Below are 16618 nucleotides of genomic sequence, written 5' to 3' on the forward strand. Positions count from 1 at the left end.
GGTCTGGCAGCATCGGCGGAGAAGAACAAAGTTGACGTTTCGAGTCCTCATGACCCTTCAACAGAGAGTTCTGTTGAAGGGTCATGAGGACTCGCAACGTCAACTTTGTTCTTCTCCGCCGATGCTGCCAGACCTGCTGAGTTTTTCCAGGTATTTCTGTTTTTGTTTTGGATTTCCAGCATCCGCAGTTTTTTGTTTTTAACCCAGTCTACAGAAACTGACCTAGACAATGTCCTCTGGGCTATGTGTGAATGGCTTTCTTCCAGCCTTACTAAGATACAGAAATCACATCCATTCCTGGCAGGTACCTGGAGACCTGCTGTTATGACCACAGCAGGAGTTAATTGTTGCGCAAACCAAATCCCAGACGGAAACATGGTTTACGGGCCACAGCCTTATTTTGTATTCTAAAAACAAGAAAAAGACGTACCAATCTCAGTTTTTAGGTTTTTGACAATTAAAAGTAAAAGTTTTATTAACAAAAAAAACACACAAGATTACAGATACACAATTAAGGTCAGCCTTACAAAACATTTCCCCAAAACTCCCTACTTGGTCAAACCCACAAGTAAACACTTTCCAGGCAACACTTCATTATAGATATTTAAATATGGAACCTAGTAATATCACACAAGGCAGACTGCTCTAGCTTCAATAAAGGCGTACCACAAGATCTGTACCCTCTTCCACTTTGCTATGCAATTCACTTCAGAATAAAATGGCTTGCTGCAGCCCAAGACTTCTCAACAGCTCCAGCTATCTCCAGATTAATGGCTCGACATCTATCCAGCTCAATAGCTAAAAACCAGTTATCCATGGTAACTCCAATATACCTTTTCCCCTTTCATCACAGTCCCATTGTTCTCACACCTCTTTGAAACTCAAACCGTTCCAAACATAAGATCTTTCATGTTTCCATCTTGTCTTTGCTTTTGGGCGAATAAAAATATAATACCCCTCTACCAATTACCTATGGATTTCGGCAGGATGCTAACGTTTTCCTTGATGCCTCTGATTCCCCTTTAAAACAACCTCTCACCTTATCTAAAAATGCAAATGTTAGATCTAACCTATTTACTTGGACCTTAAACTTAACGCCTTTCATGTTTCCAAACCCCCAGACAGCCTGACTCCTATCAACCTCTGCCCAGCTTAATTAAACCACATACACACGGACACAGACACCAAGCTTCCTTTAGAGAATAACACAATGTTCCCCCAAAATATTAAAAAGAAACATCCATCCTCACGCTGCTGAGAGCAGGAAATGAACATGTGCAGTGGTCTTTGCATGGCCAGGATGGGATTGATAATCCAGTTGGATGACTCAATTTAAGACATTACTTTATATGCTGTGGGACCAGGGTCAGAAAGAAGTATAAAGCCACAGCTCTCAAGGACATTGTTGCTGCAGCCAGGAAGCCGTATGGAAGAATTCATTCAGCACTCTGACCACCCGGGAATGAGCTTCTGCACATGGGTCATCCTAAGCAACTGGTGTTGTGAGTATATACTATTGCTTAGTGGGTTAATAAAGATTCTCCACATAAAGTGAAAATTGTATTCAAAGTTGTTTTGTGTCATTGATGCTCAGTACGGTTCTGGACCTTAGAGGGTAGTGAGACTCCCTGTTTAAGAGTCTTGCACCCGGAGGGATGTTAGGGAGAGAGTTCCAGGACTTTGACCCAGTGACAGTAAAGGAACAGTGATATAGTTCCAAGTCAGGATGGTGTGTGGCTTGGAGGGGAAGTTGCAGGTGGTGATGTTCCCATGCATCTGCTGTTCGTATCCTTCTAGGTGATAGAGTTCGCAGGTTTGGAAGGTGCTGTCCAAGGAGCCTTGATGAGTAGTTGTTATCAGTGTTATATGACTTGGAGATATGGACAACAAACAAAGAGACTATTGATAAGCTGAATTAATTTGAACTGTGGCCATATAGACACAGGCAGAAAGACTAATGAAGAAGCGCTGGAAATGGCCAGAGAAAAAAGGAAATTAGTGCATAATGTGAGGACTAAGACCCTACATTGCATATTCTTATAAAATGTATTTAGATATGCTCATTGCTATTTCTAGAATTTTAACATTTAACAAAGACCTTTAAAATGGCTGAACCTATGTCTGTCTGCGATCCCCAAACATAAGAAGCCACTTGACAGTTTCGGGAAAACCCACACTTCATTTTCTCTGAGGAGCCATTAACGATCCCCTGTGAACCGTACAGCCCAACTTCAAAGAGAGCTATACAAAGGCCATCTGCATGTAATAACCCAGACTGGCCAGAAGGAGATGGACATAGGCTCCACAATCTTCCTTTCAATTCCTAATGGCTGAGACATTTAACAGTCTTTGGAATCTAGACAATGGATATGCATCCTTTGTTAAAGATGGAGAAGAGGCGGGAGTCATATGAGATGGCCTCTGGCTTGTGGAACAAGTAATATTGCCTTGCTGAGCTGCATAGCACAGTCTGCCATTTACCATCTAATTAGCAGCCTCACAGACAAGGAACTCTGCCCAGGTGGAGTACCTAGCCCCCATCTACACTGCTTCTGTTGAAAGTTCTTTGCCAACACCTACAAGACTGATTCATCTTGTGTGCCTATCTCATCATGTAAAGTCAACACCACTGGAAAGGTGAATTCTACAACATCGATTTTCAGCCCGCCAACCACCATGAAGGAATACCTCATTGGACTTATTCTGGACTCTGGAACTCATGTCAATCAATATTTAGTATCTCTGTAGTCTCTCTACTGTAAAATCTTCTTTTCTCTATCCCTCTCTTTACTGTCTAAGTGTGGAGGCAACAGTATGACCCTCCTTTCATGTCTTTAGTGTGTGCAAATAAACTAACCCTTTGAGTTCATCCTATCTCAAGTTTGCTGTGGGGTTATTAATAGAAAATTGGATCACACAAAAACCGAGGGGTTGGAAAATCCGCCACCGCTTATAGAGGGAAACAAATCAAACCACATTTCTGTTTATGGATGGGTGGTGAGAGGAGAAATTAGTGCTGTTTAAATTAACTCCCCTCCTGTCCATAACAATAACACCAAAGAGAGAAAGATACAATACTTTGATCACATCATTTGAGCAGAAGATAGACAGAAACAGTTACTGGAGGGGAAGATCGATGGAAAACGTAAGAGAGGGAAGCAGAGAAGAAAATGGATGACAGACATAATAGACCGGATGAAATTGAATTCGGCAGAATGTGTAAGGGCAGCACAGATCAGACAGAAGTGGAGTTCCACGGCATTCAACCTGGGAAGAACATGACACCAACAAACAAACAAAATTCGGTGAAATCCAGTTTTTATTTTAAACCAAGGTAAATTAAAATAAGCCATTTTAAAATTTTAAACCAGGATAAAGTCAGTGAAAACCAGTGCTCTATTTCAAACGTTACTAAACCTCAAGAAGACAAGCAAGGTACAGTTAATCTAAATGGCAACTCATAATTGTTTACAGTTCACCAACACCACTTTTATGGGCTGCAGTGGTGTACCAAAATTTCTGGCAAAAATTTACTCACAGCAGTTCCATTAAATTCCTTTCATTGGGACTGGTTTACCTGGAATCATGGATCTAGGCAAGTTTGGAAAACGTGCGACATCAGCTGAATAAAAAGACTTGCATTTATATAGCACCTTTCACAACCTCAGGACATCCCAAAGTACCTTCTAGCCAATTAAGTGCATTCACTGTTAAATAGTAGGAAACCCAGCAAACAAAATTTCGATCTGCCAGCACAAGCACAGGCTTCTACCTACTAAAGTTGCAAAATGGAAACAAAATGACTACTTTTGGTCACCTAATCAAACTTCCCAAATTCCCAATTTTTCCAAATTGGCATGGAGAGGGGGTGTTGGTGGGTGGGGGGGTTAAGAGTGTGAACTAAATAAGAAGGAACTGAGGGAAGGGGTGAACAACAAAATGGGAAGAAAGAGAAAGAGAGAGAACATCTAAAGGTTGGGGGGGCGGGGACAACCGGGAGAACAAAATACCTTAAGGAAGTCAGAGAGAAAGTAAACAAGAGAGTGAGAAATATCCTGAAAAGGAAAGAAAGACAGTGAATACGGAAAGGATCGTGAACCAGAAAAAGTAAGCATGAAAAGGAGAGTGAGGGGAGGAAAGGAAATGAAGTGAATGAAGACAGAAAGCTGTACTCTAATGGTCAAAGTGGCATTTTGTTTCTCAATTTACCAGTCTTGTTATCCTTAGATTGAGGGACATGAGAGACTCTGAGTTTTAGATTTACATGTTTGGTTGTAAAAATATTTGAGAACTACTAATTGGTTTTGTTTGTATCTACTGCCATGACATATTATGCAAATTAGTTGTAGGAAAACATGGGTTTAAAAAATAATAACGATGAAAAATACTTTTACCCTAGAGTTTCAGATAGTTGCAGCATTACATGTGCCCAAACCCACTTTCTGTACATCATGAGGACTATATAAACGCATTCCAATTTTTATACTGAGAGGAGCTTTAGAATAATTATAAAAGCAGGTGGATTATTGCTGCAGTCCATCTATACAATGCAACAATAGGTACTGAATGAGCACTTGTGCTAAGAATGACAGGTGTTGAAAATATTTTATTTGCAGTGCGAAATGGTGATAGAACATCAAAAGTCATTCAAATACATTGCGGCGTATATGAACAAGGAAGCAGCATTCGGAGATTCCCATTGTGTCATTTTGCCATTGTGGTGCTGTTTGCTTTCTTCTTTAACACTGTAACATGTTTCTCAGGTCCTTGTGAAGGGAGCATTCCATAATTTCACCAGGCTTCACCTACAATTGAAAACAATTTTGGCTCAATTTTCCCATCAGAACAACCTTCATTCTGGACTGGTGTGTGTTATTGTATCATTTTGTGTGCCTTTATAGCTGACAATATCTTCCCCTCTACCTGTCACATAGTTGGAAAGAAACAATAACAATTAAAACTTTATGTATTGTTTACATGCCTAAAATAAAGAGGTTACTGTCACTATTTTAATAGCAACAAGGGATACTTTACTCTAATAAATGCATGTTTTTACTCTCCCACCCCCATCCTGTAGCATATACTGTGGTTCAATTGGTAGCACTCTTGCCTCTTAATCAGATGGTTCAAGTCCCAGAGACTTGAGCACAAAATCTAGACTGTCACTACAGGCTGAGGGAGTGCTGCAAGGTCAGAGGTGCTATGTTTTGGATGAGACCAAGGCCTTGTCTGCCTTCTCAGGTGGATGTAAAAGATCCTATCTCAAAGAGGAGTTCTCTTGGCCTATATTTATCCCTCAGTCAACATTATTAATACAGATTGACTGGTCATTATCACAGTGCTGTTTGTGGGATAGGCTAAATTGGCTGCCACATTTTCTACATTACAACAATGACTACATTTTATAAGTATTACATTGGCTGAAATATAAGTATTACATTGGCTGAAAAATGCTTTAAGATGTAATGAATTTGTGAAAGACGCTATATAAATATGTCTTTTTTATTTAAACATATTAAGCATTCACTCACTAAGATCCCGAACAGGAATTTCCAGTCTACATAGAATAGATGAAAGGTCAACAACTTGAAACGTTAACTCTGTTTCCCTATCCACTGATTCTGCCTGATCTGCTGAGTGTTTCCAGCATTTTCTGTTTTTTTATATTATAATAGCTGGTTGGCTAGGTGCATTTTCTCAAGCTGTAGACAGCTTATCCCTGGGTGTATATGTGCATAAGTCATTGGAGGTTGCAGGACAGATTGAGAGATCAGTTAATAAAGCATACAGTATCTTAGGCTTTATGAATAGAGGCACAGATTACAAGAGCAAGGAGGTTATAAAACAAAAACAGAATTACCTGGAAAAACTCAGCAGGTCTGGCAGCATCGATGGAGAAGAAAAGAGTCGACGTTTCGAGTCCTCACGACACTTCAACAGAACTGAGTATAGTTAGGAGAGGGGTGAAATATAAGCTCAACAAGGCAGAAGAGACAGGCAGAAATCCTGTCGGAGAACAGAGCAATACTTCTTCAAGGAAGGCATTTCATGAAGAGTAGTGGCAGTCAATTAAACACAGAGATAAAAACAAAAAACTACTGCGGATGCTGGAAATCCAAAACAAAAACAGAATTACCTGGAAAAACTCAGCAGGTCTGTTGAAGGGTCATGAGGACTCGAAACGTCGACTCTTTTCTTCTCCACCGATGCTGCCAGACCTGCTGAGTTTTTCCAGGTTATTCTGTTTTTGTTTTGGATTTCCAGCATCCGCAGTAGTTTTTTGAGGTTATGTTGAACTTGTATAGGACATTGGTTCAACCTCAGATGGAGTATTGCATCCAGTTATGGATGCTGCGCTTTAAGGAAGGATGTGAAGGCATTGGAGGGACTTCAGAAAAGGTTCACGAGAATGGTTCCAGGGATGAGGAATTTCCTCACAAAGAAAGATTGGAGAAGTTAGGACTGTTTTCCTTGGAGAATAGAAGGCTGAGAGGAGTTTTGATGGAGGTATTCAAAATCATGAGGACAGACTAGATAGGGAGAAACTGTTCCCACTTGTGAAAGGGTTGAGAACGAGGGGGCACAGATTTAAAGTAAATAGCAAAAGAAGCAAAAGCGATATGATATAAAACATTTTCACGCAGCGAGGGCTTAAGGTCTGAAATGCACTGCCTGAGAGTGTGGTGGAAGCAGGTTCAATTGAAGCATTCAAAAGAGAATTAGACAGTTATTTGAAGAGGAGACACAATGGGCCAAATGGCCTCCTCCTGTACTGTGACAATTCTGTAATTCTGTGATTCATATCTCTGTAATAATCTGGGAAGGAAGATCACAGCATATAAATTTGTCAGTTCACCTGCTTGAATGTTGCTCTTACTGGACAGGGGTAGAGTTGCATTAATGAGGGCTATGGCTCTGAGGATCATTTAAATAGGATGAGATTGCATAGTTAACTCCTGAATGGTACCGTTAAAGGGAAAAGAAGTGAGGAAATTTCAGTGTATGACTGTTAAAGGAATAAAACCTCAAAGCTTTACTTGATAATCTCTTGTAGGAAGCTGGAAATCCCAGGTCTCACACAGTCCTATGTTTCTGTTGCTCCAAATGTCAGCAAATAAATGCTTGGATCATGCAGCCCAAAAAACTCTGTTCCACCTCAGCGGGTATATTCCTCAGGCCAGAAATGCAGCCCATTACACACAGGAGGGTTTCAGTCTGTCTCTGCAACAGCCAAGAAAGACCATTTAAATTACATCATTCATTTGAAAACGGAATTACAAAAAAAGTATAAAAATAAAGAGCTTACATTTACATATCACCTTTCCAATGAATTTTACAGCTAAGGAGTATTTTTAAAGTATAGTCACAGTTGTAATGCAAAAAATGCAGTAAATAATATACATACAAGGTCCAACAAACAGCAGTGTGATAATGATCAGATCATTATTGATAAATATTGGTCAGGATACCGGGGGACCCATCTTGCTTACCTTTGAAATAGTGTTATGGGATAATCCAACTGAGAGGACAGATTGGGCCCTTGGTTTAACATCTTATCTGGAAATGGCACCCTCTGACAGTGCAGCACTCCCTCAGTACTACACTGGCAGTGGCACAACTACTCACATTGTAAATTCTACTGGTTTTACTGATGAGAATTCCCATTATAGCAGTAGACAGCTTTCACCAGCAAGCATGAAAGGCACACTGTGTTATTCACTCTATAACATACAAAGTGGTGCTGTGGCCTTTATGCAGGGAATATTAGGTTCCAAACACACTGCATGATTGGGATGAGGAAAAATGGCTTGAAATGTACCAAAGAATAAATGCAAATAAAATGTTCCCTGAGGTATCTTGGTCATACCGTATAATAGAACAACACGGATTATGGGGTGAAATGACTTTGGTAGATGGGAGAGAATAGGTGGAAAAGGCTTCTTGGTTAAATATAAAGTGCCCTATATACAAGATTAAATATGAGATTTAGATGAGACAGCAAGAGGAGCTTCTTTACATGGGGTTGTGAAGCTGTGGAATTTAAGCACAGGTTTCGTGGTTGGTGCACAAACTGCATGATCATCCAAGATTATACTGGATAGGTGGATGAAGGATAAGGGGTTCAAGGGATATGGAAACAGTTGTGTAAATGGCTTAGGACCATTTGCTTGTGTGGGGGTTGGGGGTGGGTGGTATATGCTGATTATGGTTGGGCTGAATAGCCTGTTTCTGTTTTGTAGCTTCTGTGTATTTACCTGGACATATGTGGAGGGGTTCTGTCTTTGCCATTTTCACCTCACTAGACCAGTTGCTATTGTTATGATCCCAGACCAGAGCCCCAACTTTGTTATAGTCCCAGACGAGACCCCCAAATTTGGTTACGATCCAGTTAGAGACCAGTAACCTTTTTTTATTGTTAAAGAAGACAAAAATTTAAATCCCAGCTACTATTTAAAATGTATATCAATGATTTGGATGAAGGGACCAAAGATATGGTTGCTAAATTTGCTGATGACACAAAGATAGGTAGGAAAGTAGGTTGTGAAGAGGACATAAGAAGTATACAAAGGGATATAGATTGGTTAAGTGAATGGGCAAAAATTTGGCAGAGAGAATTTAATGTAGGAAAATGTGAACTTGTCCACCTTGGCAGAAAGAATAGAAAAGCAGCATATTATTTAAATGGGGGAGATTACAGAACTCTATGGCCAGGATTTCCCGGTTGGCGAGTGGGGGACGGGGCCCGCTGGCCGACGAGTAAAATGACGCGGCATGACGTTGGGCACAACTTCCGATGTCACCCCGCCTCATTTCAATTTTCAGGTCTGTGGGGGCTCAGCTGTGCACCCGCCAACCTGTCAATGGCCTTTTGAGGCCATTGTAATTAATGTAATTAGTGGACCTGCCCGTCCAACCTTAAGGTTGTCGGGCAGGCCGGGAGCCCTGGTGGGCTTTGGAAAAAGCATGAAACCTCATCCATGGGCAGGATGAGGTTTCATGTATGTTTATAAATTTTTTTTAAAAGTGAAACTGAAAGTGATGGTCATGTCCCAACTCCTGTGACAGTGTCACATGAGGGGACATGTCAGGGAATTTTTTTTTTGCTTTCAACATTTTTTAATGTGTAGCTGATCCACTTGAGGTAGCACTTAGCCTCAGGGAGATGAGAGCGCACTCTTGGCTCAGGGAATCCACCCCCGCCCGCACAGGGAGCGCATAGCGTCTCCTTGCGGACATCACGCTGGGCGGGCCTTAATTGGCCCATCCATGTAAAATGGCAGCGCCCCCCGACTGGGGGCACCAATCGGAGGCATGCCTCCACGTACCCACTCCTGAATTTCCCCCCCATTGGGGGGAAATTCTGCCCTATAGTATGGAGGGACCTGTCCTTGTACATGAATCACAAGAAGTTAGTTTGCAAGTGATTTGGAAGGCAAATGGAATGTTATTGTTTATTGCAAGGGGAATGGAATATAAAAGTAGCAAAGTTTTGCTATGATTGTACAGGGTGTTGGTGATAACACATCTCGGGTACTATGTATAGTTTTCGTCTCCTTTCTTAAGAAAGAATATAATTGTATTAAAGGGCCTGTGCAACCTGTCCTAAACATTCGAGTTTAGAAGAATGAGAGGTGATCTTATTGAAATGTACAAGATCCTGAGGGGACTTGACAGGATGAATACTGAAAGGATGTTTCCCCCTGTGGGAAAGTTTAAAAATAAAGGGTCACCCATTTAAGACAGAGATGAGGAGAATTTTTTTCTCTCAGAGAGTCGTTAGTCTTTGGCATTCTCTTCCCCAGAGAGCAGTCAAGGCAGAGCCATTTAATATTTTTAGGCTAAGTTAGATAGATTCTTGACTGACAAGTGAGTCAAAGGGTATAAGGGGTAGACAGGAAAGTAGAGTTCAAGCCACAGTCAGACCAGCCATGATCTTATCAAATGGTGGAGCTGGCTTGAGGGGCCGAATAGCTGCTCCTGATTAGTATGGTCTTATGTACATATGTATGTTCTTGTGGCTGGGAGCCCATTCCTACGCGTATGTGATCATTTTGTACTGCTATTCTACAGCTCGATTCTGCGGTTGCATTAAAACTCGATGTGTTCACTTATTCACCATTGATATTATGATTTAGTTCATTTTTAACTTAAAGGTAAACGCAGCTGACTGGCATAAATTACTTACCCGCTCTAATCTCACCAGCCACATTTTTAACGGAAGCTTTTAGACAGTCAACTAAACAACCAAAGCCGGTGAGGTCATTTTAAAAATATGCATATTAGGGTTTAATGATGTCATTGGGTTTCGACTGCTATTTTAACTTCTGACTGCACAGGAGAGTTGTTGAAGCTTTCCCATTAGGCTTGACCAGGTCAGTAGTGGATTGGAATGTGATAAAGCCCTGAAAGATGAATGTTGACTTTTCCTTGTGAGGCCAAGAGGAGTAAGAAATTTACTCTGGACCTAATCCTAACCTTGGAATACCCCCAATCCCATTCCTAACCTTGACCACTATGAATCCAAACACAGACCATGTCCCTGAACCTCTACCTAAACAGAACATTAAAATATTTGCCCAACCCTAATCCTGTGACCTTAACTACCTTAGAGTCTGACCTTAACTTAAAATCCTAAATCTAAAAACTTCTAACTGTGACTGTAATCAACTAGACCCTGACCTAAAACCAAACTCTAAAATACCCCTCAACTCAAAACAAATTCCACTTCAAACATTAATTGCCAAAACAACCCAGTTTACAACCAACAATAATGTACAGTAAGCTTCAGCTGCAATGTACTAATATGATGCTGTACCATAGAAATGACAATGTGGTGCTGAAGATTACTGAACTGTTTGAGCCACTAGAGAGAGCCATTTACCACTGAGATTGCAGCTGAGATTTGAATGAGCAAGTGGGTTTTATTCAAGGGTTATTAGCCTTTTAATTAGAATTTGATGTTGATAATCTCCCCATATTTAGGGTCCCTGTTTCACACACAGTCTATTATAGCAGTTGCAATGGTAAGTGGTGAGTTAAGATTAATCAAAAGCTTTTAAAGCAGCCCTTCAAAGTTGTTGGGAGTTTGGAACTCTCTTGATAAACATACGCTGCAATGATATCATGTCATTTGATGTCATTGTTATCCATAATGACAAAAGTAAGCAACTAATGGATCTCTTCTTACTGAGTTAAAGGCCTCATCCTCCTAAAAGATCCTTTCCCTTCCCACCAAGATATAGGCCTCTCCTGCCCATTGCAACAGGACCCTTCTGTCTAACAAGTCTCAGAAACTTTACAGTCCCACCCTCACTTGAAGTTCTGACAAGGCCTCACTGGCTTTTGTTGTAAGTGAAGACATTGAGCAAGTATGTGAAACCACTTTGAAGTTCCAGTGATGGACCATGGCTAGTGTGCCCTCCTGGGTGCTGTAGGTTAATAACCATATGAATTCCAAGGCTGTGGAGGAAAAAATGAGCAAGAAGTTGTTGGGAAAATTATGAAAGTGAAAATTGAGGATCCTTCTCCCTCTGTTAGGTCATTTGGGATCCTCTCTTCAGTTGGGACCTGAGACATCTGGATCTTCTGTTTGGGGAGTGGGAGCCTGTCTCTCTTCCTGGTATATTGAGGATTGTCTCTTGTTAGGTCAGTGGGAAAACTGACCCATCCTTCCTCCTTGAAAGTAGAGCATAATCTGACTCTTTAAACGCAGTTAGGACACTGACTCTCCCTAGAATAAGGGTTTGAATTACATGACTAGATGTTATTTTCATGAAATTGTCGAGGCTGAGATTTTTCTTTTAGGAGCAACTAGTGGATCTCAATATCTCAGAAGGTTGTAGGGCTGGAGGGAGTTACAGAGCTTGGGGGGGCATGGATGAGGGAAAAGGATGAGAATTTTAAAAGTGAGGCTTTGCCAAATGAGCAGACAATGGGGTTAGGGATGATGAGTGAATGGTACTTCATGTGAACTATGAGCAGTTTTGGATTTTTTTCCCCATGGTATTGACCAAGGTCAGGCCACGAACGGAGACCTGAGGGAATAGGAGGGGAGTGACAGTTGAGTTTCTAATGTGCAGCTGCAAGGCTGGTTAAGACCCAGCAGTCATGGAGAAGTTGCTAATGCACTGTTGATATGGAAGCATTTGAATCAAATGAAGCAGATTACAACAGGGCCAGGGATGAAATGAATCACAGTCGCAGGTGAGAGTGAAGTAGATCAAGGCTGTATTGTGAGTTATTCTGGAATTGATTCACCAGGTGTGACTGATCTCTGCTGACCACATGACCAACAGTTCAGCACAGGCCAATCAACAGTGGTGCCAGAACTGATGCTGCCACAACAGAGACACTCAGACTTGGGCTACTCTATAATGATACTCAGTAGTTAGAGCATGCAACTTAATCCAGAGTCAATTTTTAAAAAAATGATTAGTATTCAGGATACTATAGAACAGCCATTATATATGGAGATAACACTGTGACATCTAACTTTGAAACTCATCACAGCACCATCTACAGATGTCACAGATACCTAATGTTGTCACTTAAAATATGGTTTCCCGGTGACCATAACGGGAGGATATACTTATAAAAGACTGAAACTCTTTTCTCTAGAAGGCTGAGGGGTGACCTGAGAGAAGACTTTAAGATAATGAAAGGGTTTGATAGAGTAGGCACAGAGAAAATGTTTCCATTTGTGGGAGATTCCAAAACTAGACGTCATAATTATAAAATGGTCACTAATAAATTGAATCGGGAATTCAGGAGAAACTTCTTTACTTAGAGAGTGGTTAGAGTGTGGAATGCACAAGGACTAGTTGAGGCAAATAGCATAGGTGCATTTAAGAAAAAGCTAGATAAGCACATGAGGGGAAAGGAATAGAAGGATACGATGCTAGGGTTAGATGAAGAGGGTGGGCGTAGGCTCTTGTGGAGTATATGTGTGGCATAGACCAGTTGGGATAAATGGCCTCTTTCTATGCTGTAGATTTAATGTAACTTGATGTGACAAAGCCGGAAATAGGAGTCATTAAAATATGTTAAGATGGTATGTTGTAGCTCAAACATTATAATATAATAGATTAAACAGGATAGTCCTCTGGTCTGACATAGCAGTTCGTGTATAAAATATACATTACACAGCAAATGTGTTTTATAGATAAAGTGATCACTATGTTTTGAGGCAGTAATTCAGATGAGCATGAAATGAGAATTGTTTGTAATTGTAAATGTTTGTAAATTTACCTCCACTCATCTGCTGCTAAAACCCTCAATCATGCCTTTGTTACCTTTAGACCCAACTAATCCAGTGCTCTCCTGACTGGTCAACCGCCTTTCATCATCTATAAACTACCGCTCATCCAAAACTCTGTTGCCCATATTCTAACTTGCACTAGGTACGTTCACCCATCAATCCTGTGCTGACCTATATTGGCTCTTGGTCTAGTGATGCCTCAGTTTTAAAATTCTTATCCTTGTTTTCAAATGCTTCCAAGGCCTTGCCCCTCCCTATCTCTGTAACCTCCCCCAACCTTACAGCCATCTCTGCACTCCTCCAGTTTTGGCCTCTTGTGCGTACCCAATTTTATTTGCTCCACCATCGATGACCATGTCTTCAGCTACCTAGGCCGTAAGCTCTGGAATTCCCTCCCTAAGATTCTTCACCCCTCTTTGATCTTTAAATTTAACCCTTTTACATAAGCTTTTGGTCACATGTCCTTGAATCTCCTTATGGGATTTGGTGTCAAATTCCGTTGGTTGTGGTCCTGTGAACAGATTTGGCATGTTGTATTATATTAAAGGTGCAAAATAAATGCAAATTGGTGTTGTTGGTGTAAAACTATAAGACAAGTGACCTATGATTCTACTATAGACCGACCAGATAAATATTTCTGTTTTAAATATCTTCCTGCGTCTTATTTGTTTTTACAATGAAAAGGAGAGGATGGTATATTCTGATAATGTATGGAAGTGAAATCAGGGCTAAATAACATTAATGAAATATTAATTTCAGAGGATCTTTTGATATATTGAATCATATGACAGAACCTATCATATTGGTGGGGATGAAACTGATTTCTATTTGTAACAGAGAAGGTTGAATGCCAACTTGTTGTTTAAATTATGTCAGTTACTGTATGCTACAATCTGAGGGGATTTCATATGCTGCTAAACCTCTGCACAGATGGTTAACTAATGCTGATTTTAGGATCAAACAATCCTGCTTTTTGCCTGTCTGTTCATGGTTGAAACCAAATTAATTTGGTGCAAATAGCCTTGCACAGGAACATTACCTCAGAGGAAAGGAACAAACAGAAAGGAAGGAAACCGAAAGTAAGCACCAAATTTGTATCTGAGTGTTTTTTTTACTATTACAGTGCAAAAGTATTTCTGAGGAAGGAAATTACTTAAAGGGGAATGGGGTTCAAGAAAATATGTTAGATTAAACTTAACCTAAATCTTATTGATATATACCTGCATGACATGCGTACCTTCATCATCTGAAAATAAAGGATCAGATCTTTGTGGAATGGGGTGTCTTGCAGCATGCGCTGATAGCTAGATATTTCCCTACACTCTTCAGCTCAAAAATTGTTTGTGCCAATAAAGGTGCAGTGAGGGCAACAGGACACCCGGGGGCGGGGTCAGTAAACAGTGGGACCAGCAGCATATCTCATTGAGATTCAAGGATTGAGGGGAAAAAAACAAAGGAATGATTGAGAAGTAGGGTGAATTAGAGTCAAATCCAATACACAAAGAAAAATAGAGAGAAAGAAAGATTTGATTAAAAGGGAAAAAAAGAGACAGAAAGGAACAGTATTAAAAATATTGTGAAATATCACCAAGGATGATTTACCATCTGAAGGAATGAGACTCCACCGTTTAAACTGTCCTCATTCTGGGCCAGAGAAGTTGATTGGCATTGTATTGACAATTGTCACATTGTTAAAAAGGTTATGCTGTTAATTCAGTTTTAACTTCGAGTCGAGTTTAATGGAGAATTTATGTTCCAAACCAACAAATCCTTAAAAATAACGGGGAGTGAGATATCATTTGTGCAAAACAAATAGCAGAGCAGCATAAATCAGCCAGCAAATTCTGGAGATTTTCAATCTTGTTGTACTTCTTAATCCCCTGAGTTTGTTAGTCAATTTGCACATTAATAATTACATGCGTCATTAGCATGCTGTTATTTTTCCACCAAAATCCAGCCCCATACATTAATCTTTAAACAAAAGTCACCAATGCTATCATCAAAGTAAAAGGAAAGGGGAAATCAGCAGACAGGAAGTTTCACCAGAGCGTCAGGAGGTGGAATTAGGACCAACTGAATAGTACTGAGGGTCAATACAATGACCTTTCACTTCTGTGCCTTACATTTGTTTCATGAAGTCAAGGAAGTTCTGTAAGATCAGGGACTCCATGAAATTTAGCAATGTCTTCCAAAATCAATGTACAAAATAAATTAAACAATTTTACCCATTCTCTTCAACATACACAGATTGTTACGGACAGCACTATTTTTTCTCTCATCACCCGTTTGTAAACAGAAAGTGCTGATTTGTTTCCCTTTTTAATAGGCGGCCCCAACCCCATAGTTTTGTGTGATCCAATTCCTACTAATAACCCCACAGCAAACCCAAGGTAGGCTACACTCAGAGGATCAATTTATTGCACACATTCAAAAAACTGTGAAAAGGAGGGTCCGCAGCTTCCCCTTCCACACATGTACGGTAAAGAGAGGGATGGAGTAAAGAAGGTTTTACAGTAAAAGACCACAGAGAAAATAAATATTGGTTCATGTGAGTTCCAGAGTCCAAAATCACAGTCCCATGAGTTATTCCTTCATGGAGGTTGGTGGGCTGAAAACCAATGGTGTAAGATTCACTTTTCCAATTACGTTGGCTTCACAAGATGAAATAGGCATGCAGAGTTGAATCGGATTTTGTAGGTGATGGTGCAGAACTTCCAGCAGAGTCAGGGTAGATGGGACCAGTTGTCCAGCCTGGCCAAAGATCCTTCTCTGTGGCCTGCTAGTCAGATATTAAAGCAGCAGACTGCCTTGCAGATCAGGGAGGCAATATTAACTTGTTCAACAAGACAGAGCTTTAGGTCCTGTGACCATACCTCTCCACAGGGCCTTTAACAAAGAATGTTTATCCAGTGTGTGGAATTGGGCTTGGTCTTCGGGACTGCTAACGTCTCTGCCATTATAGGTTGAAAAAGGATGTTTAAGAGGCCAAACAAAAACAAAAATTTCTGGGAAAACTCAGCGGGTCTGACAGCATCTGTGGAGAGAAAGATAGAGTTAATGTTTCGAGTCCGTATGGCTCTTTTTCAGAACATTTAAGAGGCCATTGTCTTAGTAGACTCTCTGAATCTGCTGGCAAGCCTGGTTTATCAAATACAAATAGCCTTCGTGTAGCTCCCTTTGAAGTTGGGCTGTGCCGTCCCCAGGTGGCCTGTTAGTAGTACCTCAGAAATAACAAGGTGTGACATTTCCAAAACTGTGAAGTAGTTTCTTTCATTCTGGTGACTCACAGACAGAGGGCCAGCCATCTTGATTTTTAAAAATTCATTTACAGGGTATGGGCATCGCTGGCTAGGCCAGCGT

Source organism: Cetorhinus maximus, chromosome 12 (genome assembly GCF_964194155.1).
Source record: "Cetorhinus maximus chromosome 12, sCetMax3.hap1.1, whole genome shotgun sequence".
Classification (NCBI taxonomy): domain Eukaryota; kingdom Metazoa; phylum Chordata; class Chondrichthyes; order Lamniformes; family Cetorhinidae; genus Cetorhinus; species Cetorhinus maximus.